The sequence below is a fragment of the Mastomys coucha genome, unplaced genomic scaffold, assembly GCF_008632895.1.
Source record: "Mastomys coucha isolate ucsf_1 unplaced genomic scaffold, UCSF_Mcou_1 pScaffold2, whole genome shotgun sequence".
Taxonomy (NCBI): Eukaryota; Metazoa; Chordata; class Mammalia; order Rodentia; family Muridae; genus Mastomys; species Mastomys coucha.
In genome coordinates this window covers 12,559,178-12,565,569 of record NW_022196902.1, presented here as the reverse complement: position 1 = coordinate 12,565,569, position 6,392 = coordinate 12,559,178, and positions in this window count along the sequence as shown.

Here is a 6,392-nt window from a genome sequence, read left to right as displayed (position 1 = left end):
GAAGAAGAAGAAGAAGAAGAAGAAGAAGAAGAAGAAGAAGAAGAAGAAGAAGAAGAAGAAGAAATTCTCAAGTTGATTTTAACTTTTGTTTGAAAATGTAGTTAACCTAGAAGAGCCTGAACAGAGAAGAAAATGAATGGGATGGGCTCATTCCACTTAGGTCTTCTCTCTCTCTCTCACTCTCTCTTTGCCTCTCTCTTCCTTCCTCCCTTTCTTCTTTCCTTCCTCTCTTCCTTCCTTCCTTCCTTCCTTCCTTGCTTGCTTGCTTCTCTGAGACAAGGTTTCTCTGTTTAACAGTCCTGGCTGCCCTGGAACTCACTCTGTAGACCAGGCTGGTCTCAAACTCATAGAGACCAACCAGCAGCCAGCATTGAGTCTTTACTTTGAACTAAAGTTACATTTAAGTGTGTTAATGATTTAAGTAAGGACAAGTTGTCTCACAACCAGAATAGACCAGAATTGATAGCCTAGAGATTGTCCCACGCATGTAGAATCAAGAGGCTTCTAAGTTGGCAGTCAATTAAATGGAGAGATCAAATGAAAGTGTTCTGAGCACATAGCCCTGCCTACCAGGATCACTGTGTCCTGATTAGTTTTTATGTCAACTTGACACTAGCTAGTGTCATCTGAGAGAAGGGGACCTTGTGGGGAGCCGCAGCTGCCACACTATATTGAACACCTGGTCTCTGGCCAAAGCAGAGAGCATTGATAATCAAGCCATTAGTTGGAGAAGCTGAGTGCCTCCAGTTTGTGATGCAAGCTGGTATGAATTTCCCGCAGCCTATTATGCTTTGCCACATAGCTGATGCTGATTGGGACCAGGAAAAGTATTTAACCTGTAAAGGCTGGAGGCTTCTAGATTCTACTAGAGAGAATTATTATGAGCCAGGCAGTGGTGGCGCACGCCAGTAGTCCCAGCTACTAGGGAGGCTGAGAGAGAGATAATAGCGATTATAGAGATTAGAGATATTATTAAGAAGAAGTAATATAAGGGTTCCTGAATAAAATCTGCTTGGAGAAGGGCTCATGTTTGCCTCCTTATTTTCGCTGGATGGGTAAGGCGGCAGCAGGACCTCAACTGAGATCAGGCTATAGGCAAACCCATAGAGTGTCTTTAATCTTAAACATCATCTGAAATCACTTGGACAGTAACCTATGTGATTTAGTACAGTTATGTATTTCATTATTTGTCAATTTGTCATAAGTTGTTGCTTAGATCTTCCTGACGTGGTTTATATTTTAAACTATATGTATCCCCTTACTATAGGCACTCAAAGGGAGTTATCACCTGGGTGTGGTGACTCATGTTTATAACCTGAGAACTTGGGAGGTTGAGGCCAGCCTAGGCTACACTGTTAGTTCTAGACCACGTAGGGGTACATAGGCAGATCCTGTCACAAGCACTAACAAGCAAAAGAGGGATTAAAGCAATCGAGATGATAGAGGTGGAACGCTCAGTGTCGTGGGCGGCTCAGGTCTTCCCAGCATTCACAGGGAACTTTTCTTTGTTTGCTTTAACATTTACTGTGAGGAGTTCCACTGATGATTCATAGAGATACCTGTGAGGAAACCCCGAGACAAGGCCCAGGACCTGTCAGGAAACTTGCCTTCTAACTCAGGTGGACAAGAACAGAGGGCTTGGTGTGTAAGAAGGTGAACAACCGACCATAATACAGGAAGGGAGTTCTGCCCTTAGTCCTGCCTTTCTCTCCCTAAGAAGCTGCCAGCAGCAGAAGAGGCAAAGGGAATTGGACAGTTTGCACCTGCATCTGTCTGCTCAGACATTACAGGCTGGGCGTCCAGGCGTTTGAAAAGAATCCTATGTCAGCCGTGGGAAGCTAAAGATCCCTTCTGGGTAAATTGAGTGGACCCTCTCTGAGCATTGTAGCCCAGGTAGATCAATCTTAGGGGAGCAGAAGTCCTTCCACTGGGCGGCTTCAGTGAGGATCCTGTCTACAGGAAAAGGTAGCAAGCTCATTCTGGGAATGAAGATAAAATGACCAGACTCAGCCACTGAAACTGACTGAACTATCGTCCTAGTGTCTCACTGCCGCCACCTACTGGAGATGTAGGGACATAGCCCTGCTGTTCGATTAGGTTTTGTTTTTGTTTTGTTTTTAATAAATCCTATTGCCATTCTCATAACTGACAATTAATATTGACACAAACAATAACATTTATCATGTTAAAATATTATATCTGGTGGTTAAAATACTACATTCTTTTTTTTCCCCGCCCCACTACATTCTTTTTTATTTCATTTTTTTTTTATTTTGTTTTGTCTTGTTTTGTGTTGTTTTTCGAGACAAGGTTTCTCTGTATAGCTCTGGCTGTTCTGGAACTCACTCTGTAGACCAGGTTGGACTCGAACTCAGAAATATGCCTGCCTCTGCCTTTAAAGTGCTGGAATTAAAGGCATGTGCCACCACTGCCTGGCTTTATTCCATTTTTTAAGAAAAACAGTTAACTACCCAGAGTCCCATTCTGCTCCCTCAACTTCTGCAATTTAATAAGATTTTTCATATAAGATAAATTACAAGGAAAAAAGAGCAATATTTCCACTTACCAGAAACTAATTATTATAATGTACACTGTAGGTGTTCTATTTGGTGTTGTTTTTTATTTGTTTTGATAAGTTCTTACTATGCAGCCCAGAAGGGACTTAAACTCTAAGTTCTCCTGCCTCAGTCTCCTGAATGCTGGATTACAGGTCTGTGTCACCGTTCCCAGCAGAAAACAAAATCTTCTGCTTGTTGGCTTTGAGTATGTGTGTGTGCATGAGGGCACGCGCAGGCATGTTTCAGTGCCATGTGCATGCTTATGCACGTACAGACCCAAAGCTGATGTCAATATTTTCCTCTACTAGTCTCCACTTTTTTTTTTTTTTTTTTTTTAACAGAGGCAAGGTTTCAGACTGAACCCAGAGCTTGTCCGTTCTAGCTGGGCAGCTTCCTCTAGGCAAGCCAAGCACTTTATCCACTGAGCCATCTGCCCACCCAGGTTCCATTTATTTGAAACAGTGTAGTTCAGACTAGCATCAAACTCACTGTGTGGGCCAAGGATAACCTCAAACTTTTGATTTTCCAGCTTAGACTATGCCCAGCTGTAAAAAAAAAAAAAAAAAAAAAAAAAAAAAAAAAAAAAAAAAAAAAAAAAAAAAAAAAATTAAAAATAAACCATTTATATTGATATTAAGAAATAACAAAGATCTAACAATCTAAAGAAAATGTATGAGACATCTAGACAGGAAAGTAAAGTACTGTGAGCTGTGAGATAAAATTAAAGAATATTTCAATAAACGAACTGAAATGCTACTTCTGTGAACTAAAAGATGCAGGATTATAAATGTGTCAACTCTTTGATTGGAGTTTTAGTCCTTGGCAGCTCTGAGAGTACTAGTTAGTTCATAATGTTGTTCGTTCTATGGAGCTGCAAACCCTTCAGCTCCTTGGGTCCTTTCTCTAAATCCTTCATTGGGGACCCTGTACTCAGTCCAATGGATGGCTATGAGCCTCTACTTCTGTATTAGTCGGGTGCTGTCAGAGCCTCTCCGGAGACAGCTATATTAGGCTCCTGTCAGGCAGCACTTGCAGATATCCACAATAGTGTCTGGATTTGATGATTGAATATGGGAAGGATTCCCAGGTGGAACAGTCTCTGGATTGTCCTTCCTTCAGTCTCTGCTCCATAGTTTGTCTCTGAAAATCCTTCCATGGGTATTTTGTTCCCCCTTTTAAGAAGGAATGAAGTATCCACACTTTGGTCTTCCTTCTTCTTGAGTTTCTTGTGGTTTGTGGATTGTACTTTGTGTATTCCGATCTTCTAGGCTAATATCTACTTATCAGAGAATGCATACCATGTGTGTTCTTTTGTGATTGGGTTACCTCACTCAGGATGATATTCTCCAGGTCCATTAATTTCCCCAAGAATTTCATAAATTCATTGTTTTTAATACCTGAGTAGTACTCCATTGTGTAGATGTACCACATTTTCTGTATCCATTCCTCTGTTGAGGGACACCCAAAGAATACACATGATGCGACTCATGGCTCTAGCAGCATGTGTATAGCAGAGGATGGCCAAGTTGGTCATCAATGGGAGGAGAGGACCTTGGCCCTGTGAGGGTTCTATGCCCCAGTGTAAGGGAATGCCAGGACCAGGAAGTGGGAAAGGGTTGGGTGGTGAGCAGGGGGAGGGAGGAGGGAACAGGGGATTGTTTTAGTTTTTGGTTTTTTATTTTATTTTTTCTTATTTTATTTTATTTTTATTTTTTTCTTTTGGAGGGGAACCTGGAAAAGGAGATATTGTAAATAAAGAAAACATCTAAAAAAATACTAGTAGTGATATATTATTTTAAAATATACAGTTAATATGTTTGAAGTTATTTCAAATTTATATTGAAACAAATGTATGCATTTTTCAGTATTGCTGTAGACAAGCATCTACATAAGACTATTCAATTGATTGTTATTTTATATCAAACAATTTTTATAATACTCATTTTTATTGTTATAATATTTTATAAACTTTAAAGAATATGACAAAATAAAAAAAACAAAAGGTATTGCAGGTATTGAAGTGGTTGGTCTCTGGGCAGAGTTGGAGTACAAAAGGGAAACAAGAATGTGATGTAATTCTATTTACTTAAAATATGTTTTTATTTGTTTTGTCTTTTTTTGTTTTGTTTTGTTTTGGTTTTTCAAGACAGAGTTTCTCTGTGTAGCCCTGGCTGTCCTGGAACTCACTCTGTAGACCAGGCTGGCTTTGAACTCAGAAATCCGCCTTGCCTCTGCCTCCCAAATTCTGGGATTAAAGGGTTGAGCCACCACTGCCCGTAAAATATGTTTTTAAATGTTAACAAATTCAGATGAATTGAAATCATGTATCTTTTCTCATCATAATGCAATAAAACTTAAATCAATAAAAATTAAAACAAACAAAAAAGATAGAAAGTAACAAAAATAAAAAAAAAATAAGTGTGTCAACTCTTGTCAAGTTTGTGACAAGATTCACTGTCAACAAATACTGCATTTTTATTGAAGCAGTAATACAGAAAGAAAAAAAAGGATTTTATTGTTCTATGAGCATTAACCTCGAGAGGCAAACTCAGTCTAGATGGTCATTTAGCAAAGCCATTGAATTGTAAGTTCTTAGGGAAATGCAAAGGGGTCAGAGTCACTTGATGTGCCTCGCCTTAAAGATGGTGCCTGCCATTCTTCTACTTTGGAGTAAACAAGTCCTTATTTGGCAAGAGGGTTGCACCTGCCAGTGGTCTGATCTTTCATCATGAGGCTATAGCCAATGATAGGGCAAGACGTGGTATGGGCTCATGGGCAGTCCTACGAAGGGTATTTAAGCAGCACTCATGGACCATTCGGGGCACACCCTTGATTCTCATGTAACTAACAGCTCCTGAGTAAACTGTTGCTGGAAGGAACTGGTGTGCTAGTCTTTCTTCCCTGCTGGTCAGGGTGATCGACGTGGCACAGTGGCTTGGCACCCACATCCAGCAACCTATAACTACAGCTCCAGAATAACTTTACCTCTACAGCCTTCACAGACATCTGCACTCGCTCGCACCCCACCCCACATAACTAAAGCAATAAAGACAAATCTTTTAAAAAGTAAGACAGGTTGCTAAAGAGGTGGCTCGGAAGTTAAGAGCATTGGCTGCTTTTCTAGAAGACCTGGTTTGGTTCCCAGCACTCACATGGCAGCTCACAACCACCTGTAACTCCAGTTCCAGGGGATCTGATGCCCTCTTCTGATCTCCTTGGGGCACCAGGAAAACACACACACACACACACACACACACACACACACACACACACACGCGCGCGCGCGCGCGCTTACATATATGTAGGCAAAACATGAAACATAAAATAGACATAAAGTAATATTAATAAAAGATCTTAAACAAGAAAACAAAAACAAAAACAAAATACACTCTAAGGCCAACCAACTCACCTTACAGGGCTGCTAAGAAATATTATCACCCATGATGGATCTGACTTTGGTGTTTAGGGATTTGTCAGTGACTATTAGAAAGCTGTTGTCCACCAAATAGCATGGATTCAGATTTTGAAAAACGTATGCATTGGAGGTGTGTTGACAAATGCTTAGGATCCCAGTACTCAAAAGACTGAGGCAAAGGATCATGGGTTTGAATCTAGCCTGACCTAGAGAGCAAGTTCCAAGCAAACCCAGCTCTAATTATGAGACCCTACTTCATAAAACAATACATAATTTTAAAAAGATAGCAAGAAGAACAACAAAGTGAGACTGAATGCTTTGCTTGACATTTGTAACTCTTATATCAAGTTCAAAGAAGAGGACTTTATAAGTTACTCTTTCTCTGAGATGAATGCTTTTCCAAATTATCACAGCTAATG